At 46.8% G+C, this 22,515-nt stretch overlaps 1 long non-coding RNA gene across 1 annotated transcript in view; it reads right to left on the minus strand.

The window, feature by feature from the left end:
* The window catches only part of LOC128340268 (uncharacterized), a 37,899-nt gene extending 15,613 nt beyond the window's left edge, over positions 1 to 22,286 (minus strand). The window contains exons 1-3 of the long non-coding RNA XR_008313559.1: positions 22,258 to 22,286; positions 21,039 to 21,073; positions 17,447 to 17,565 (exon numbers count right to left, since the gene is read on the minus strand). This is a non-coding gene — a long non-coding RNA (uncharacterized LOC128340268). The remainder of the gene's footprint in view (positions 1 to 17,446; positions 17,566 to 21,038; positions 21,074 to 22,257) is intronic.
* Between the last annotated feature and the right edge of the window lie 229 nt (positions 22,287 to 22,515).

Genomic DNA, 22,515 nt, shown 5'->3' on the forward strand with positions numbered 1-22,515 from the left:
ATGTATAGCCTTTCCAGTTTGGTTTTGATGAGAATCACTTCCTCCCCAAGTTGATATTAGCTACATTGGGGCAGAGGATACAGGCAAAAATATAGGTATTAGTATTCCCTCCCCTCCAGTGGGTCTAGTAGCAACTTTGGGGTGTGTGTGATTCAGATCAGAAAAATGGCCCAGAAGAAAGGCTTAAAACAACCCTTTCCAGCAAAGGCTTAAAACTCTCCTCACCACATGCCATGGTTCTCTGGATCATCCCCTTTCTGAGGCTGCTATTCCCCCCCCCCCCCCGCAAAGAGCTAAATTTGTTATTTGCAATGACTCATTTAATGTAATGTGTTGGCACTCAATTTCAAAATGCATTTGACACGTTTGAAAAATATAAGCCAGCACTGGCATGTGGACTACTTGAAAATATGAAGCTGCCTTATACTGAGTGAGATCATTGGTCCATCTAGGTCAATCTCATCTGCACTGATGGTCTCTCTGGGGTTTCAGAGATGGGTCTTTTGGAGTCCTCTCTAGCAATGCCTGAGAATTGAGCTTGGGACTTGCTGACTGCAAAGCAGATGCTCTACCACTGAGCTCCTTTGGAGTCTGACCATTTAGAGAAGTTGGAAAACAAATTTTCAAAACAAGCAAGAGGAGGAGAAGAGCTGGTCTTGTGTCCCCTTTGCTAAGCAGAGTCTGCCCTGGTTTGCATTTGAATGGTAGACGTGTGAGCACTGTAAGATATTCCCCCCAGGGGATGTGGCCACTCTGGGAAAAGCACCTGCATGCTTGCATGCAGAAGGTTCCAAGTTCCCTCCCTGGCATCTTCAAGACAGGGCTGAGAGAGACTCCTGCCTGCAACCTTGAAGAAGCCACTGCCAGTCTGTGTAGACAATACTGAGCTAGATAGACCAATGGTCTGATGCAATATAGGGCAGCTTGCTATGTTCCTATGTTCCTAACCCAAATATCTAAATTAAAAAAGCAAATTCCACCACACAATTATTTTTTCTGTGTTGCAGTTTTTGCAGACATTCATATTAAAAACTCATCAGCTGGACTTTAGCGAATTGGTGTCACACCTATAGTACAGTATCCATTTTGTTCTAGTGGATGGCTAGGCTTCCATTGTCTTGGATTCTAGGCTACTAATCATGAGCATATCACTAGCAGATGAACAGAAGGAAACACACACACACACACACACACACACACACACACAGTATTAATATCTTTTGCTTTTCTAATCTTCCTAAGAAAGGGGGGGGGAAATGACTGGGCAATGATAAGTTGCTTTGCTATTAAGTGACATTAGTGAGTTTGTCTAATGCAATTTTATGATCTCACCCCCATCCCACTAAGTATATAGCTGGTGATGATCTGGTAGCTGGAGAGATTACATATGGAATTAAAGTCCTACCAATGTAGAACAGTCTTGAGCAGTGGGTGCTCCATGTCAACCACTTGGACTTGGATGCATTGCCACGGTCAGAGGCGTCGTCAGGGGTGACTCTTTCATGAGGCAGAGTGAGGCAGTTGCCTCAGGCAGCAGATTGTTAGGGCACCATCAGGGCAGCAAGATGCCCACTGCCACCACCATCAGAGCAGTTCAGAGCATCTCTCCTCACACTCCTTGCAAAGCTTGGAGGACACAAGGACAAGGATGTTGCAGGCAACCTTCCCACCGCCCCTCCTCCTGTGTCATTTTCAAAGCTTGCAAGGGTTAGTTTTGAAAGGGGATGGCCCCCACCAGGAGCAGGGGGGCAAGGCAGAATCTTGTGCCTCAGACACTGCAATACCTTGGGTCACTCCAGTATTGTGTAAACCACCATTTTCAATTATTCACTCATTCAAAAGCACAAAACATTTTTTTCATAAGCAGCATTTAGAGCTCCCAATTACACTGTCCAAAAAAAAAAAAAAAAAAAGTGAAAAAAGTAATGCTTACATCCAGCTAATTTGATTTTGGCTTGGAGCGCCACATACTAATGTCTGAAGAACTGCTCCCCCTTTGTAAAGAATTGCCCAGATAATGTTCTCTGTGTGTTTGTTTTAGCCTTGTACTTTTTGGTTTTGTTTCCCAGTTACATATGGAAATGAAAATGCGCTGTTTCAAATAGGTTGTGCAGAACATTTCACAAACTTTGAATTCCTCCACTGCAACTCAGGGAACTTCTAAACATGTGACGGTATCTTCCTTTCCAGACTGATGGCTTTCCTCACAGGAAATTGTAAATCGAAATTCTAATTCTGCAGTTGCCAGTTCCCCACTCTTATTTATATGTAACAGATTCCATTATGCCACATGCTTTGAAGAAACCCCCACATTCCTTTCATTCCCTTGCTCTGAGCACAAGAATCTCCTCTTTTCTTTTGACACTTGTGTGTGTCATTGAAGGTTGCACCATCAGCTTCATTATGAAGGACTAATTGCTGCATTGTTAGGGATGAGCTAGGCAGCAGTTAACCACCAGTGACAATATTATCAACTGTATTATCAACTGTATTATCAACTGTGATTTTAAAATGTTATTTTAAATTGAAAACATCACACAGGACTTCACTGGGCAACTCAGCTTTGGTAAAGGAACCAAGGGGAGGGGGGCGGGACCACCAACTGGCATCTCGTTTCTTTCTTTACTTGAGCTGCAGAGCTTTTGTTTGGCCTATGTTTTTACTTCTTCGTAAAAAATGGACTTTAAATCATGAACATCATCATAATAATTATTGTTTACACAGTCAGACAGGAGTTATTGGCTGGTATGTTTTATCCAGACATCGAGTCCTTCCCAAGGACCTGGGATGGCTGAATTTTATTATTAATGCTGTTGCTGTTATTATTATAGATATCGTCACATAATATAGGCTGTTCCCAGTAATGTTGCTTTTTGTAATTGGCTGATGGTGATTTCTGTGGCCCCTATGGTGTTGAGGTGCTCTTCAAGGTCTTTTGGAATTGCACCTAGGGCGCCAATTACCACTGGGATTACTTGGGTCTTTTTCTTCCACAGCCTTTCCATTTCAATTTGTAGATTTTTGTATTTTGTGATTTTTTCTATTTCTTTTTCTTCTATTCTGCTATCCCCTGGTATTGCTATGTCAATTATTTTAACTTGTTTTTCTTTCTTCTTCACTACAGATATATCGGGTGTATCGTGTGGCAGATGTTTGTCTGTTTGTAGTCGGAAGTCCCATAATATTTTTACATCTTCATTTTCTACAACTTTTTCAATTTTATGGTCCCACCAATTTTTGGCTACAGATATCTTGCATTTTTTGCAGATGTTCCAGTGTATCATCCCTGCTACCTTGTCATGCCTTTGTTTGTAGTCAGTCTGTGCAATTTTTTTACAACAGCTGATTAAATGGTCCACTGTTTCATCTGCTTCTTTACAAAGGCGGCACTTGCTGTTTGTTGTGGATTTTTCTACTTTTGCTCTTATTGCATTTGTTCTTAGTGCCTGTTCTTGTGCAGCCAGTATTAAACCCTCTGTTTCTTTCTTCAAGTTGCCATTCTTAAGCCATTGCCAGGTCTTGGTTATGTCTGATTTTCCACTTTTATGGTGCAAATATTGACCAGGCAGGGGCTTATTTTTCCATTTTCCTGCTTGGTTCTTGACTTGTTCTTTCTTGTAGGCCTGCTTTGTTTCATTGGTGTTGAATAGTTTCTCGTTATTGACCATTTGAAGTGCATCTTCTTTACTGTCCTTTATATAGTCTTCAAGGCCTCTTTTCTCCTCATCCTCTACTGTTTGATGGACTTGCAGCATTCCTCTTCCACCTGAGCTGCGAGGGAGGTATAGACTATCTACATCACTGCGGGGGTGCAGAGCATGGTTGATGGTCATTATTTTCTTGGTCTTACGATCTAGCATCTCTAGCTCTGCCTGGGTCCAGTCTATTATTCCTGCAGTGTATCTGATAACTGGTATAGCCCAGGTGTTTATGGCTTGTATGGTGTTCCCGCCATTGAGTTTGGACTTGAGGATTTTTCGAACTCTCCTGATGTATTCACTTCCAATTTTTCTTTTAACTTCAGTGTGTGCGATGCTATCAGACTGGAGAATGCCCAAGTATTTGTAATGTTTTTTCTCCTCCAGGTTCTTGATGTTGCTTCCATTGGGTAGTTCTATTCCTTCTGTTTTTGTTATTTTTCCTCTGTTCATTATTAATGCAGCACACTTGTCTAGTCCAAACTCCATTGCTATATCACTACTGAATATACGGACAGTGTTTAGCAGTGATTCAGTTTCTGACTGGGACTTTCAATACAACTTCAGATCGTCCATGTACAGCAGATGGTTGATTTTACTTGATGTTTTAGATGTTTGGTATCTGAGGCCTGTTTTGTTTAGTATTTGTGAAAGTGGGGTCATGGCGATTACAAACAACAGAGGGGATAGTGAGTCCCCTTGAAAAATACATCTTCTAATGCTAACCTGTCCAAGTGTCTCGCCATTGATTGTTAACTGTGTACTCCACATGCTCATTGCTTTATTTTTTATAAACATCTGAATGTTTTTGCTGACACCAGTTGTTTCTAAACATTTTAGTATCCATGTGTGAGGCAATGAGTCGAAGGCTTTCTCGTAGTCAATCCATGCAACACTTCGTTTTGTTTTTCTACTCTTGCAATTTTCTAAAATCATTTTGTCAATCAGCAGGTGGTATTTTGTGCCTCTGGTTCGGGCAATTTCCTTCTGTTCAACTGGAAGCTGTTTGTTAGTTAATAAGTGTTGCAGTACTTCATCTGCTATTATTCCAGTTAATCATTTGAACATGGTTGGCAGGCAGGTTATCGGTCTATAATTACTTGGAACTGCACCTTTTCCTGGGTCTTTCATTATGAGATGAGTTTTCCCAGTTGTTAGCCATTGTTTAATATCACCTCCTTGCAAAATGTGATTGAACTGTTTTGATAGTTGTTTATGAAGGCTTGTTAGGTGTTTAAGCCAAAAGCCATGCATTTCATCATCACCTGGCGCAGTCCAATTTTTAATTTTCTTTGCTCTTTCACTTATTAATTCTGGTGTTATTATTAGATCTTGCATTTGTTGGTTACATTTCCGACCTCTTTCACCCAGCCTGCTTTTTAATTATAATCTATTGGATTGTCCCATAATTTCCCCCAGAATTGCACTGTTTCTTCTTTATTTGGTGTTTCTGTGTTTCTTGCAGTTTCTCCTTCTATGCTTTGGTAGAAACGTCTCTGATTCGACTGGAATTGGAGATTCTGCCTGTGTTGTGTAATTCTGGCTTTGTATCTGCTAATCTTCTTTGACACGGCTGTTATTTGCTGCTTTATTATTTCCAGGACTTCTCTAATTTTCCTTGAATCTAGGTGGTATTTTTGGATCAGATACTGTTTGGTGTTTTCATTCTTCAGCTTCTTGTCTTTCATATCTTTCAATTTACTAGCATCTGATCTAAGCCTGGCGACTTTATTTTCTAATCTAATCTTCCATTTAGGTGATGTACTACTTTCTTTTTTTACAGGTCCACTGATCTTATATCCGAACTCTTGTGTTGTTATTGTTGCTGCACTGTACATTAGTTAGTTTGTTTCTTGCAAATTATTGGTTGTTATTTCTGCAAGTGCAGCATTGACATCTTTTAATGCCTGAGCAAGTTGTTTTTTGGCAACTGTTTTTTAGAGCTGGAAGTCGAACCCTGGTGGTTGTTTGGTTCATGTGCTCAGTTATTTTTTGCTTTAGTTCTTGTTGCTTTTCTGTTAAATGGCATTCAGGTTTTTGAGGTGAAGGCAAAAGGGAGGTTGCCTGGTTTTGATTTTGAAACAGTTTAGCAACAGTGGCATCCTCTATTTCCAACACCTCCTCCATCTGCGCTTGAGCAACTTCTTCAGTTGGTGGTAATTCTTCTTCCATATCTTGAGCCTGTGTTGCTCTTTGCAGTTCTTCCAGCTCAACTCCTGTGAATACTTTATTTCTTATTATGAATCTTCTCTGGTCTGCTAGCCTTTGTTCTGTTATTTCTGTATCTGGATGCTTCACTTTCCAAATCTGGTGCATTCTTTTTAAATAACCTCTTCTAGTTGGACTAGACTTGTAATAGCAGATCATTATTTCCTTGTTGGCAGTTTTCGTATATTTTTTCTGATTAAGCAAAGTTTCTTCCAGTAACCTTGCAGTCTCCAGCCCTGGTTGCTCAACTGAAGATCCTGAGTCCTGTAGCCCAATTGCCACCAGATGTCCAGGGACTCCAGCACCTGGTGCAGTCCTTGTTGACCTGGGCGACGACCAATCCGGTATAGATTTATTAAAGTTACGTCTCACCATATTGTTGATGGGAGAGGCACTCTTTGTCTGGCTCCTCTGGTGAGACATGTCTAGTATGGTTGGACCTCTGGCATTGCTCTCACCTTCCTCAGAGCATGCAAGCCCCACAACCATGCCAAGGCAGTGCCTCACTGGGGGATGATGATGATGATGATGATGATGATGATGATGATTTTATTAATTCGATTTCTATACCTGCCTTCCAAAAATGGCTCAGGGCAGTTTACACAGAGGAATAATAAATAAATAAGATGGCTTCCTGTCCCCAAAGGGCTCACAGTCTAAAAAGAAACATAAGATAGACACCAGCAACAGTCACTGGAGATACTGTGCTGGTGTGGATATTTAAGCTCTTATTATCATCTAGTGATGCCCTGAAACACGATTTGGCTGTCTGAATCACAGGTACCTCCCTTTTAATTTGGGGGCTTACACAGCCCCTTTAAAGCAGTGAAGAGCAGGTCCGTACCTGCTCCTCCTCCCATTACAGCCATTCTGGCATTCTGCCCGGCTATGCCCACATTCTGGGGGGCAGGGTGGGTTCTCTCAGCTCTGGCCTCTGTGTGCCCTCTGCATGCACATGGCTTTGCAGGCTGGCACATTTCATGCCTCAGTGAAACATGTGCAGAGGCCATGTGTGTGCCGGCACAGTGCAGGGGGAGCTGGGAGGTGTCCCCCCAGTGTGTGGGTATAGCTGGGGAGAGCGCTGGGATAGTGGTGAGAAGAGTAGATAATGGTAATGGTGGTAAGTGAAATAGGAAAGTAATTGTGGCGATTGGAGTAGGAGTAGGTATGGGCCTGCTCTCCTCTGCTTGAAAAGGGCTGTGTAATATAAAGGGAGCTGCCTGTGACTTGGACAGCTGATTCGCATTTTGGCACATCCCTATTATCATCACACTGAGTTAAGTATGGAGTTATGTATGGAAGGTGCAGGAAAGCAGACATTCCACTTTAAAGTGACCCGCTCCCTTGCCAATCTGTATGTGTTCATGCAATTTCAAAAGTGTGGCACTTCTTATCAGAGTCCCTCTTGTAGGAGACATCTGAGGAGAATTCTGGGACATCCCTGCATGACTTCAATGAATATGATCTTCTGGGGAAGGGCACAACAGCATTAGATGCTCTTGTAACGTAAAATCCATCTGAACAGTTCATAATAAAGGTATCTGGCAGTGAATTACAAAAGTATGAAATACGGGTCCAGCTCTCACTGAAAGAGCTACATCAATCTCTGGGCTATACCATTTCAGATTGTAGGTGGGGGACTTGCATACTTGAATGCATATAAAAAAAAGTTCCCTGCCCCATAGAAAACTAGCATGTAAATAATAAGCTAGGCTAGAATCCTTCCCCCTGAAATTCTATGGGAAGGGAATATTTTACTATGGAGTAGGATTCAGTCATATAAGCCAACATCTGCACACTCAAGTGGTACAACTCAAAGGTTTACATCTGTGAAGAGAGCTCATCTGTCTTGTGGTAGTAAGCATGTATTGTCCCCTTTGTTACCTGGTTTGCATTTGAATGGGTGACTACATGTGAGCACTATAAGATATTCCACTGAGGAGATGGGTCCGCTCTGGGAAAAGCATCTGCATACTTTCAGGCAGGAGCTGCCAAGTTCCTTCCCTGGCATCACCCTGGCTGAGAGAGACTGCTGCCTGTAACCCTGGAGAAGCCACTACCAGTCTACGTAGACAATACTGAGCTAGATCGATGGATGGTAGAAGGCAACTTCCTATGTTCCAATGAGGCCACTGTTTTTCTTTTCTTTGTGTGAACGCTGCCCAAGGAGAGTAAAAAGAATGACTGGTGGGCTAAAATTACTAAGGGTTTGGCCTGCTAGCTAGGGACTGATAGACGATTTAGAGTTGTTGTGTGATTTGTTTGCCTTCACAAATACTGTCCTGAGTGATCCGGAGCAACAGCAAGATCAATACAACCCATCCAGAGTTCAGGGCAGCCACGGGGAAGGCCAGAATTTGCATCTTCTCTACCAAGTGGTATCTGCTTTCTAGCTTTCCATCTTCTGGAACGAACCTTTTCTCTCAGTAATTGGCTGTTTCAGGGTCTCAGATTAGTGATTAATGGGAAGGAAAGCCAGTGGCTGGCCCTGTGGAGGGGTTTCCTTGAAAAATTCAGTGGGATGCTGATACCAAACCTCCACACTGCATGCATACAGTTTTTTTTTAATTTTTGTTATTAACTACTAATGATTTGGGGAGGATAGGGACAGGATTGGGGAAGGCAATAGATGGTGTTTGACTTTCTCTGGCCCTCAGCTTCAGATTCTTGGATTCCTCCTGAATTCACAGCTGTACTTGAAAGTCCGAGTCAGGGGCGTAACTATAATAGGGCAGGGGGAGACATTTGTCTGGTGGTCCAGTGCCTTGGGGGGGGGGGGCCCAGAGACAAGTCACATGACTGACTCCCCCAGCTGCGCACCTGCCCGGGCTTCCTTCTGTTGTATTCATCCTCCGAAATTAATGTGAGTATTAAGATCTGGAGCTACCAGAACAGCATGTCTTTCTCTAGTTCCATTAAATGACTTGCATCGTCCACAATTTACAAATACTTAAAAAAATTATTTAGGATGATGTTCTGTTGTGGCACATAGGTTTTTGTATATGGTGTGTGTGTGTGTGTATTTTGCTATGCTTTTTGTTACCACTATTCAGCCTCATTTAAGATTTCTTTACTTCATGAGCTGAGCTTCAGTGGTGGGGGGGCATTTTAAAATCTTGTCTCTGGGCCCACTCCAACCTTGCTACACCCCTGGTCCAAGTGTGAAATTTTTTCTGATTTAAACCCAACCACCATAATTTGTGCCTGGCTGGGGGAAAAGTGGCTTTGGAGTGGGGGATTTGTAGGGGAGAGTTGGAAGACATGGGAGGGTTTCAGGGGCATAGCAAGGTTGGAGTGGGCCCAGAGTCAAGATTTTAAAATGTCCCCCCTCCCGTCACGGAAGCTCAGCTTATGAAGTAAAGAAATCTTGAATGAGGCTGAACAGTGGTAACAAAAAGCATAGTAAAATTTGTGTGTGTGTGTAATATATATATATATATATATATAAAATTGTGGACGATGCAAGTCATTTAATGGTACTAGAGAAAGACATGCTGTTCTGGTAGCTCCAGGTCTTAACACTCACATCAGTTTCGGAGGATGAATACAACTGAAGGAAGCCTGGGTGGGTGCGTGGCTGGAGGAGTCAGTCATGTGACTTGCCTCTAGGGGGCCCCCAAGGCAGTGGGCCCCCAGACAACGGTCTCTCCTTGCCCTATTATAGTTACGTCCCTGGAGGGGTTAAGCACCTCCCCTCTTCCTGATGATCCTTCCTCAAGAGGAGCCCCTCGATCTTCACATTTCTCATTATCTTGACCAGGTCCTGTTTAAGACTCTGAGAAGCTCATGCTTCTCAGCATGAGAAAAAAGCATGAGAAAAGATCCCTTTTCTTGCTTCAGACTGTGTCAATAGACCTATTTGAACATTCAGATTAATACATGTATGCACTCTGTACAGTGTATGCTAGGGATGTGCACAAAATGGATTTTGCATTCTGTTTTGAGCTCAAAACAAAACACAAACATTCCATCATAAAACAACTGGTCCAATCAATCGTTTTGACAGAACAAACCTGAACCGTTTTGAGTGTTTCAGCCATAGGGAACAATGAGGAAACTCAAAACATCCAATTGTTCCCCATGGGTATATCCTAGGGGCACCAAAGTGGGTTGTATGTTAGGACATGATGGGTGCTACCTACCATCCAACCCACAAAAGAAATGGGCAAGCAAGAGATTTTAAACACATTTTTAACCTTTCTCCAAAACCCCCATAGGAGAAAGGTTAAAAATGTGTTAACAATCACCCTCCTGTACCCCTGGCAAGGTGCCAAGAAAGCCCTCTGTGAACCACTGTGTGGAATGTTGCGGTGGCACTACCAGCTCCTTTGGCCCTGCCGGATCAGGAAGTGGCAGTGATGCTGCTGATAGGGGTGGACTGCATACTAGCCGTAGGTGCTCCAGCACCCTCCTCCTAGTTTCTCCCCAGCTTCCTCTCATGGGCTCACCTAACCTCTTCAACTAGGAAGTCCCTCCACTAGGGCAGCTGATCAGGGATGAAAGCTTTGCCCTTCATCCTTGGGTCATATATGCAGGACAAAACATGCTCTGCCAATTCACCCAAGGGTGTCCTCAGCCGATCCACCAGTCCTCAGCCAACTTGCCAAGGCAATTGCTTCCACCAGTGGTCAGCATGGACTGGAGCTCACCCATTGTCTTCTCAAAGAGAAGAGCAGTGGGCAAAGCCTGGCTCAGCATTGCTGCCTCAGCACGCAAGCTGTTTGTGGCAAGAAAGAGTGCCAAGACAACATCGGAAAGACAAGCTTGGGTGCCAAGACAACTTCGGAGAGGAGCGCCCAGTCTTGATAGGACAGGTCACACACTCCCAAGCCACACCTCCTTGCCAGGGAGTGGCTGGCTGGCTGTTGCTCCTGCAGATGCTGGGACAAGATAAATGTTGAGTTCCACCGGGTTGGAACAGCCTGAGAGATCAGGTGTTCAGGTAGGCTGAGCTCAAGCTGCCTCTTCTTGAGCATCCGCCTACCCTTTTTGCTCCAGTGGAAGTAAGCTGCTATCCTGCAGCACCTCTCCACAAGAGCAGCCATGGCAGCAGGAGACTGGGGCTGAATGTCTTCAGTGGGGATGCCTCACTTGGCTCTAGCCCCAGAAAGGCCAAGCGCACCCCACATGACCAGTTTCAGAGTGTACGCCACACAATGGATGGACACCAATGGAAACTGCTTGGCTGCCTTCAGAATGTTCCAAGCCTTGTCGCTCACCATGAACCCTCAGTGAAGATTTGGCTGCCTGGACAGCGATCCCACTACCCATGGATAGATCCCACTATCCATGGCCAGCAGCATCAGATCTCCCCTTGCTCTCCTGCCCCCACCAGTGCACCATGAGGGTCAGGAAAGAAGTGTGCAGCCCATTGCCTCTGGTCCACAGCAGTGAAGTGCATGCTTGTGTCAGGCACTGCTGTATGCAGCAGCCCTGACATGGCATCCCTGCAGGGCCTAGTACAGGGCACCACCCACCTGATGAAGGTGGTACGTGATAGTTGGAGGCAAGCAGTAGGAGCAGTGAGCAGAAACTGGCATTCTCCACCACCTGAATGGCTAGTCGCCCAAAATGATCATCTCAGTAATGGCCAGGGTGATGAGATGAGACTTTGGGTGATCAGACTGCTTGCCCACCAACTGCATCCACCACACAGGGAACTTCTCCTGCTTGGAAGCAGGAGCAGGTGCCTTGCCACTAATCAAGGACACACACAGGCCTATTGCTGCTAGCAGGAGCAGCCCCCCCCCCAACCGATGATGCCACTGCAGGTGCTTCAGCATCCTAGACATCCCAAGATGCTTAGGATCCTTACCCCTTCTGACCTGTGCCCTGAAGACATCATGGGTCGAGTCACCAGGACAGAGCTCAAAAGCATGCTGCCTTTGGAGCCAGTCTGACCCAATTTTGGTGGTGGTGATACTGGGGCTGCTAGTTCCTTCAGGCGGTGGTGGGTGGGGGGTATCACCACCACCACCCTTGGTCCAGGGCTGGGAAGGTCTAGGAAGCGGAATGAGTTCCTCTTGCTCCTCCTCAGTCTCAGATGGTGGGGGGGATTGTGCTGCCAAGAGTGACTGGGGAGGATGGTGGGACTGATCTGGCTGGTCTAGCAGCCAACACAGTCTGATAACAGTCCTGCTGGATCCGGCCCAAGTCCTATCTAGTCCAGCATCTTGTTTCACACAGTGGTCCACCAGATGCCTCTGAGAAGCTGACAGGCAAGAGGTATGTGCATGCCCTCTCTCTAGCTGTTGCTCCCCTGCAACTGGCCTTTAGAGGTATATTGCCTCTGAGGCTGGTGATCTATCGCCTTCAGCCTAGTAGCTGTTGATAGACCTGTCTTCCATGAATTTGTCCAAGCCCCTTTTGACGCCACAGGAAGAGTTTCTTCCACGACAGGGGAGAACCTCCCTACTAATTCTAGCTCAGCCTCCACCAGCAGCTGCACGGCAGGACCACTCTTCTTCAGCAAGATGGAGAATGCATCTGCATGCAGCCACAGCAATGGGGATGACTCAGGAAGTAGGCTCCTCTTGCCGTCACACACCATGATGAGCATTCGCCTGACACTCTGCTCCTACCTCTGCCGCACAACCTTCTGGACATCTTTTATTATTTTTTTAAAATCAAGCTCTGACCCTGATTGGTGGGGGGCGGGGGAGAAGAAGTGCTTTAAGGCAGCTGTTTTAAAAAGGAGTGTGGGGTCAGGCTGGTCTATTTATGTTGTGTGTGCCACACACAGTGCCACCCAAAGCACTGTAGTGCACACACAGAAAAATTAAATCTCCCCAATAAAGAAGCAGGTTTTATTTGGGGGGATTGGAGGGGAGCAAGCAACATTGAGGTAAGTCTAAGGGAAGGGAAGGGAAAGGGAAAGGGAAGGGAAGGGAATTACTGTGGCCTCTCCTAATCCACACCTCCTTTCCTACAGTCCTACTTAGTACCTAACCCACTCACTAAAACTAGGCCCTATTTAAAAAACTTTAACCTGACCGGGGTGGAGTGCGGGTGGATCTTCTGGCATCTTCTGCTGGGGTCTGGCTAGATGCTGCTCTCTGAGGCACTTGGGCCGAGCAGACACTGTGACTCAACAGCTGGGGGTAGGGCAAGTGGGTGCCAGGTGGGCACCTACCCACCCAAAAAAGATCAAAAAAGAAAACAGCCAAAAAGCATCAAGGAAACAGAGAGAGCCTGTTAGGCTGGGCACCAGACAGAAGTCACAGAACACACCAGCCTACAAAAACAAAAAGTGAAATGCAAACAGCTTGGGTCTATAAAAGGGGAAAAACAACAACACACCAGCCAGCACAGCACTCCAGTGTTAAAGCCACTGGGGGGATTGCTACAAGAGAAGAAAAATCCACAGAAGAAGAAGAAAAATCCACAGCAGTATCCAGTTAAAGCCCGTGGGGCTGCTGGTACAATTTAAAATAAAAAGAAGGAAAAAGAGCAGTTGGTTGGAACTGCAAAAGAGGGGAAAGAGACAGAGAGGCTCTCCACACGAGCAGTGTGTAGAGTCGAGGTAGGTTAAGTGGGGAAAGCGGACTTGGCCTGCTATCCCCACACATGAGAAAGCAGGAAGCCCTGGGTGCATCGGCCATCCACATGATTGTCGGTTCCATCACAGAGCCAGCAGGGGCTGCAGGGATTGAGGACTGCCTGGGCCCCGGAAGTCCCAGGATGCCCCGCATGAGTGCATGGGGCATCCTGGGAAGACCCCCAAGACCAGGAGGCTTATTTCAGCCTCCCAGTGGGGTCTCCTCATGAGTTGCAGTGGTGCGAAGCCACACTGTGGCACCTCACGATTCGGTAAACGGGGAGGGGTATTTATGCAGGCTAGCTCCCAGGAACCGCGCGGCTTCTGATGCAGCACACGATCACCCCAAAGCAGGCTAGGCTCCCTTAGGCCGCTTTTGGGTGATCGTGGTAATAGCCTAAGAGAGATGCATACATAGATAAGCCAGCAGGCACTCTTTGGAGCTATTCTTGCGATCACAAAAATCCTAGCCCGATTTTTGTGATCGTAAGAACCACCGGGCTCACAGCCGAGCCTGGTGGTTCTGGAGCGGCTAACCCACTCCTTTAGCCCACCCCTTAGCCCGGGTTTGCGGAGCAAGCACTCTGCAAACCCGGGCTATCTGCTCATAAGTAGCCGCGCTGAGGCTCCACGCCGCGGTTCCACGCCACGTCTACTCATGAGTAGACCCCCTGGCCGGGTGGCTTAAAAACAGCCTCCCGGCTTGGGGGTCTCCCCAGTATGCCCTGCGCGCTCATGCAGGGCATACTGGGGCTTCCAGGGGCCACGCAGCCCCTGAGCTCCCCAGCCCCCACCGGCTCTGTCTCGGGGCCGGCCAATCTGGCTGCCCAGGGCTCGCTGCCCGCTTGTGAGCGGGGAGAGTGGGCTTAACCCGCTCTTCCCGCTCAGTGCCCTAAACCTGGTCTCACTTATTGTGAGACCCGGTCCTTTGTCTCTCTCTCCACTGGGCTAGGCATTCACCACCAGTCTGCTCTGCTGCAGTCTCTCTCCGATGTATCCTCTCCTTCAATAGAGGCACACTAAAGGGCTCCCTTTGCCTCCCAGCCCCCTTAAATACATTTTGAAAATCCCTGCTTTGGCTCCCTCTCTCTCCTCCCCCCCAATCAATGGGGGCACAGTTGTCCATGACAACAATTGATTTGTATGTTACCAAGCCAGCCAAGAAGCAGGAGATCACAAGCCATTCAGAAGCCAGGGCCAGAAAACTAATCAGCAAGGGGGGAACAGGCATCCAAAATGGCAGTCAGAACTCGAAATGTTCCAATTGAAATGGGGTTGTGCTGCTCCAAGCTCAAAATAGGCCCTTTATTTAAAGGCTGTTCTGTTTTGAGTTTGAAACACTCAAAATGGCCTGTTTCGAGCTGAAATGTTTTGCAAGCAAAACGTCCTGCACATCTTTAGTGCATGCATCATACAGCTCTGTAAGCATGTACATATTGACCAATGATATTCAGCACATATACATCAGTGCACTTCCTACTTGTTCCTATCATTTGAAGGGACTTGTGCCCTGGTTCACTTTTAAAATGAACACATGTATAGTCATTTGCACAACGCATATACATATGTTAAGACACTTACACACACATGCAACACAATGAGCCCTTTCTCACGATCCTGTGACCAGGCTTGAGGATGGGTGGTCGGAAAGGCTAGAGCAGCCTACCTTTCCTGCAGACGATCTAGAAGAGTTGTTGGGCGCATGGGTCCCATGCCCAAATGAGCTGCTGCTGCCCCAGACAGTGCGGAGGTTTGGGGGTCTGGATGTGTCATCTTGGCCCCCAGAAATCCCACTATGCACCGGACAAGTGTGGGGATCCCCCCGGCGATGGCTAGGAGCCTGCTCCTGTGGTCAGCACCAAAGACTGTAACAAAGTTTATCTGTCTAACACATGAGCATTTAGCCTGAGTTAAGGGCTAACTGGTGGGCTTCATAGGCAGTTTTGCTGTCAAGGTGCTACTGGGAGCCTCAGAGCTCCCGGTGGTATTCATGGGCAGCCAAGCCTGGTGAGAACAGCCTTGTAATAGTGCTACTATCATTTTATTTTCTTAATTGCATTGTACTGTTTGTCCATGCCGATGTGTGCCTCTTGGGTGTGTGAAGTCTGGGGCAATAGTTCCCATTCCTTCCCCTAAAACAAAGACCTGACCTCAGTAAGCATGGGGTTGGGAAGGTAACATCTAGTTTGGCCCTTTATGTCTGCCTTCTCCCTTGAACATATGATGCCTTATACTGTAGCAGAACACTAGTCTTTCTAGCTCAGTACTGTCTTTGCTAAATAATAATAATAATAATAATTCGATTTCTATACCGCCCTTCCAAAAATGGCTCAGGGCGGTTTACAAAGAGAAATAACAAATAAGATGGATCCCTGTCTCCAAAGGGCTCACATTCTAAAAAGAAACATAAGACACACACCAGCAACAGTCACTGGAGGTACTGTGCTGGGGGTGGATAGGGCCAGTTACTCTCCCCCTGCTAAATAAAGAGAATCACCACGGTAAAAGGTGCCTCTTTGCCCAGTTAGCAGGGGAATTGGTAGGAATTCTCCAAGATTTTAGACAAGGGTCTTTTCCACACACCCCTGGAGACGCCAGGGATTGCATCTGGGATCTCCTTCATGTGAAGCATGTCCGCTACTGCTGAGCGATGGCCTCTTGTGTTCTTTCATGATCTTTAAGATCAAATGAAAGCACATTCCCAGGTAGCCTGTATCCATGCACAAAGTATAAACAGCAAAGCCATGTATGGAGGCATTTGCTGCCCTAGAACTGTGTCAGAAATGGCTGGAAGCAGCAATTTAGCTGAAAGGTGCTGCATTCGCTACTCCGTGATTGCTGGTGGGGATTCTGGGGTCCATCTCTCAGTTTTTGAACTGCTTGAAGCAACACTGGAGTAGTCTCAAGGCCAGAGAATTAATGTTAATGTTCAAAGCAGGCCATATCAAATAGTAATTTGATAACAAAATGGCTCTTGAGAACGGTTTGAGTTGTGAACCCCTGCCTTAGAAGTTTGTCAGATTCTAAGCTGAGTAGTTGCCTAAATGATGGCATATTTTCAATCAGTTTTTATTATAAAATTAATTTATTTATTTCTTATTATGAAATAAAATATTCATTTACTCTTCCTTTGAGTAGCCCAGGTCATCATACATTACCTGTATGTTCCCTCTCCACTTTTAGTCTCACAGCAACGCTGTGAGATAGCAACAGCATCACCCCACAAGCTTCAGAGCTGGTGAGGGTTCGAATCTGGCTCTCCCTGACGCAAACCTCTATGCCAGTGGTTCCCACAATTTATTGTGACTCGGGGTGATGGGGATTGTAGTTCAGCAACATCTAGAGAGGAGAGCTGGTCTTGTGGTAGCAAGCATGGCTTGTCCCCATAGCTAAGCAGGGTCTGCCCTGGTTGCATATGAATGGGAGACTTGATGTGTGAGCACTGCAAGATATTCCCTTTAGGGGATGAAGCCGCTCTGGGAAGAGCAGAAGGTTTCAAGTTCCCTCCCTGACTTCTCCAAGATAGGGCTGAGAGAGATTCCTGCCTGCAACCTTGGAGAAGCCGCTGCCAGTCTGTGAAGACAATATTGAGCTAGATAGACCAATGGTCTGACTCAGTATATGGCAGTTTCCTATGTTTCCTAGAGGCCCCCAGGCTGGGAACCACTGCTCTATTTCATGCTGGCTCAATTGAAATCAAAGAGCCCTCTTTGGCGCTCTTCAATGCCATTTTGAGTTTGGGGAATATCCCGGTACTTCAGAGCACAAGACTGAAAAATCTCAACTCTGAGCTGAACATCCCTATAGTTTTGCTATATGTGACTAGTTACCCAAATGTGCTGTTTTATTATTCTAATGATATTTTGGCCACCCTAGTGCCAATTACATATGAGTGCAAATCTAGGTGCCGGATAGTGAGCTCTTAGAATTGGGACACAGCAGTGCAGAATAGAACTCTTCTCCTTTTTTCATTAAGGATATGTAAGTGCTTTGACACACATACCACTCTATGAATCAGTTGAGCTATGATAATCTTCAAGATCAGGATTTTTCACACGTTGAAGGCATATGCTCTGAGTAATAATGTCTGTCAATCATTCCTCAGAGCTGTGTTCCCAAAGGCTGAAATAAAAAAAGATTTGCCTTTAATTTGCCTCAGAAGAACTGCACAAGGAATCAACTTGGTTCCAGACCATTTGTAACTTTGGCGAGCCTTCAGAAATCTATGGTGGAAGCCATGACCCCCTGATATCCATAAATGACTTTAGTGGCTGTGGATGGAGTCCACAACTTCTTGGTACGCTGTTGGTTTTAGTCCAGCTAGTCTGAACTATGAAAAAGTACAGACAAGTTAATTGTTTGTTAGAGCCTGTGTGGTCAAATGATTATGGGTCGGTGTCCTTGCAATCCAGGTGGGCCAGATGTATAAGGGCAAGAAACCACTTTTGCATCTCCCTCCCCCTCCCTTTTTTTGGCTCCCTTCTTGAACACAAGGAGACTGATAACTTTTCTGCTTTGAGAACTATGAAAATGAAAGGGGTTAAAAGATGGATGACAAGAGAATTCCATTCTTCCCCTTGCACCTGCAAGCAGTAGTGTAATAGCAAACATATGAATCCCATTTGCCACAGACCTTCTCCAGAACCACATGTTTATAGGCTGCCTGCTTTAGTGCATCGGAGATTTTCTTGTTTGGGAAGTTGTCTGGAAGTTTTTTTTGAGAGAGAAATACATGTTGTGTGGAGAAAATGTGGGTGGGGAGCCAGTACATCTTCTCTAGTAATACTTTTTTCTGCTTAATATGACACTAGAGAGAAGAAAAGCTTATTAACAGCATTCCCTTTCAGGGTGCAATTGTAAACTCCAGATGCTGACCTGGGGAAGCTGGTGTCCCAACAGGAGCATCTGGTGTCTTTGTACATTTTCAGGAAACTGTGTGAAGGCTGACTTCAGACCAACCTCAGGTTCAGCCAGGTGCCTAGCAGGGCTGCCAGTCCTAATGTTTAAAAAATGAAGCTCTCGCCTCCCTCCTTTAACAATTAAGATTGATGTTAAGTCTAATGAGATTTGAAATAATCATAACATTTTGGGTTACTGGGTTGCACTGCTGTCATGTATTTAGACTAAAATGATAAAACATTTTTTTTAAAACATGGAGATTCTTATGTTTGCCTCAGAGATTCTTAAAATGGTGAGGCTTGTGTAAACATCAGAGGAATGGAAAAGCCTCTGCAGGCCACCGAACATGTCCCAGTCATCCAGGAGTAGTTCTACTTGCTTCAAAGTATTTTAGTTGCTGGAGAAAAGATGAGACAGCCCTTCGTCGGATCCTCCAGTTTCTGCCAATTGTCCCTTACCCGGGGACAACCCCCCGGCCCATCTCCACCAGTCTTCGGGAGTTCATTATTGGGGAGGTATAGAGACAGAAGACCGATTGCACAAGCAAACATACATTCATGGTACCCTGAGTTGTGTGGGAATGATGAATGGGGAAGGTTAGCACTCAGCTTCCCATCCACCATCACACTGTACATTATAGATCCCTGTTTCTACCCCACCCCTGGCCTGCTGACCTGTCAAAGTTACTTCTATTCATCACCACCACTGGAATAGCTGCCCCATAATCAGTGGATACACCCCTTGTCTCCCAATCTCCAGACAGACTCAGACACATTAAAACTCAACTCACCCAGGATTGCAGACAGAAGCTGAATTAAAATACCTACCCACCTTCACAAACCAAGGGATCCTGAGCCAAAGAGCCTGGCACATTATTATTTCTTGTTTACACAGTCAGACAGGTGTTATTGACTGGTTTGTTTTATCCAGACATCAAGTCCTTCCCAAGGACCTGGGATGGCTGAATTTTATTGTCAGTGTTGTTGTTGTTGTTATTATTATTATTATTATTACATTTATATCCCGCTCTTCCTCCAAGGATCCCAGAGCAGTGTACTACATACTTGAGTTTCTCTTTCACAACAACCCTGTGAAGTAGGTTAGGTAGGTACCTACCCACATAACCTCATTATCCTCCAAAGTGGCTCACCCAAAGGGGCGACAGGCAGCGTTCCTATAAAGGCCCAGAGCTGGGCAGCTGACCCCAGGAACTGCTGAGTCACCCACCCCTGGCCCCAGTTCTGCATACACTTCCCACAGACGTTACCCAGAGGCAGCAGGCTGCAGTCTCACTGGGGAAGCAGAAGCAGGCTGGTAGTAGCAGAAAGAGCCAACAGCACACACTCGGTCTCCCACCCCGAGCAGCACTGAAGGGGGAAGCAGATGGGCTCTTCCTCTCCTCTGCTGGGCTTCTTGCCTGGCGACTGTGTCCACCGCTTGACTGGCAGCGTGCCATGCTTCATGGAAGACTTCACATGACCCATGTCAGTGCTAGTCACAGGCACACTAGACGCACTAGTGCTGCTAGTGGAGTCAAGGAGATCCGGGAGATACCGTCGCATGTGTCGCCATATGGAGGACATCCCCAGATGCTTAGCATCCTTGCTCCGACTGACCTCTGCACTTCAGTGGATGCAGCAAGCAGTGGTTGGGGCATCTTGAGAGATTGCAAAATGCCACGAAACATCTCTGGGTGGCCACCAATGTCCTGGATGCTGTCTTGGGCCTTTTGTGTGACAGTGGACCTAGGGGGGGCTGCTGGTGCTCACCCACCACCACCCACCCCCTTCCACCCTACATGGAAGAAGAAGGGCCCAGCTTCACTGGAGGAGGGGCCGCCTCCTCCACCTCAGCAGCAGACCCTTTCCCCTCGGAGCCAGACTGGGAAGACCCAGAACTGGACTCTGCCATGACATGGGCATCATCAAGGGGGGGGGGCTCACTGAGTGGCAAGAGGAGCAGTGGAGGGGCTGCAAGAGGGAGGGAAAATCTGGCTGCACTGCCAGCTGTCAAGCCCCTGCCCTCCACCCCCACCATGGAAGAAGCTTCCCTGGCAGGAGAGCCCCGCGCACTGCCAGGCTCTGCACCAGGCACCAGCCCCAGCAGTGCACCACCCGATGGACCTGCCACTGGTCCCGGACCTAGATTGGCAGCAGCAGGCTCCTCCAGATAGGAGAGCCTTCACACCGCTGCCTCACCTGGCCCGAAGAATTTGCCAGTGGGGACCTGTGGGACCCTATGCCAGCATCTTTTCTGTCCTCCACACTGGCCTCCCACACCAGCTTGGGGATCCCTTCCACCTCTGCCTGCCACCCTGCTGTGAGCTTTGCTTACCACATGGTGCTCAGACATTCCCAAAGACCCCGGGGGCTTTTAATTTTTTAAAAAATGTAAAACATGGAGGGTTTTTTTTTAAAAAAAACACACACCTATTCGGGGGAAAATCCTTTAAAACCCTATTTAAAGAAAACCCTATTTAAAACAAGCCTACCCACCCACTCCACCCACAACAACAATACAATCAAAAAACAATACAATAAAATACACAATGGGGGGGGGGCAACTAAAGGGGAACCTGTAAAAACAAGAAACAACCTGTAAAGAAAAAAACACAGAAAATATTTCCCCACACCCAAACAAGAAAGGAGGCCCTTTTCAAGGAAAATTAAAGGGGGTAACAAAAAGTAAGCACTGACCCCCTTGTTGTCCTGGAGATCTTCTGCCCCACACACTGGTCAGGAGGAAAAAAAGAAGGAATGGATTCCAGACCAATGGTAGACTGGTCTGGAATGGCAGACCACAGCATGGGCGGGCACACATAGCTGGGGGGGGAGGCAGAATGAAAAGCTTTCCAGCTGATTACCCACCCACCCACCCAAACAAAGTAAACTGAACACTGATTAAATAAATAAAAAGGCTGGTGGAAAAAATGGCTGTGGGGATGTGGAAGGGGTGAGGGGGAAAGAAAGGGAAGGACAGGGGATGGCGGGAAGAGGTGCTGCTCGACTCTGGAGTAGGCAGTGTGCTAATCACAAGAAGAAAGGGGTTAACAAAGAAAAGTACCTGCTCCAGAGAAAACAAGGAATCCCCGCCCCAGAAGAACCCAGAATAAAATAAGAACAATTGGCAGTGGATGCTGAGCTCAGGACTCTGTATTCTCAACTCAGTCAACAGATTTTAAAGCAGCAGCTGCCACAGAAACAAAAAAGGTGGAGGGACAGTGGAGACTGGGGGTTAGGGGAATAGGCCAGAGAGAAGCCTCAGGTCAAAGGCCTGGGCCCCCTGGCCCAGGAGAGGGAGAAGAGAGACGATTAGGGATGTGCACAGAACCATGGTGGGGTGGTTCGATTCTGGCAAGGATGCCGCTTTAAGGGTGGGGGAGGGTGCACTTACCCCTCCCACCGCTTCCCCCCTGCAAGTGCTCATTGCCAGTAAAAACCTTTGGGACAGCAGCGTACCACCCTGCCATCTCTTCCCCCTTCTCAATCGGAAGTGGCCAGAAGTACTGGGTGTGCGCGCACACACGCAATGTGTGCACACACACCTGGTACTTCTGGCCGCTTCCAGCCGAGGAGGGGGAAGGGGTGGCAGGGAAGTAAGCTGCCACCCCAAATATTTTTACCGGCAATGAGCGCTGGCAGGGGGAAAGCACCTTCCCCCACCCTTAAGGTGGCACCCCCAGCATTGAACTTTGACCCCCCCGGTGTTTGAACCAGTTCGGAGGCCCGTAAAAGGGCCTCCGAACGGGTTAGTGCACATCCCTAGAGACAATCACTCACTCACTTCGGGGGTGGGGGTGGGAGAGCAGAACAAATACACACACAGTCACTCCAGGACAAAAAAAAGTTTAAATCGGGGGGGAGGGGGAGGGGGGAGCAGAAAAACAGGTAGAAGGGATTGGGAACAAAAACACACAGCAGTATCTGCCAGGCAGGCTCTCACCACCAGCACCAGAAGGCCAGAAAGAAGCCAAGGAAGACTGCAGCCAGAGTGATTTTGATAGGCCAGAGGCTTGGCTTTAAATAGGATTTGAAACTCCCTCCTTTGGCATCCCCCACTTTGACCTCCCCCCTGGCCAATAGGGTGTCAGTTCTCAGGGACTGGTAAAGTGCAGAGCCTAACAGAGAGCCAGACTCATCTGACCAATCAGGGAAGCAAGAGCTCAGCCAATGA

Source organism: Hemicordylus capensis, chromosome 1 (assembly GCF_027244095.1).
Source record: "Hemicordylus capensis ecotype Gifberg chromosome 1, rHemCap1.1.pri, whole genome shotgun sequence".
NCBI lineage: Eukaryota > Metazoa > Chordata > Lepidosauria > Squamata > Cordylidae > Hemicordylus > Hemicordylus capensis.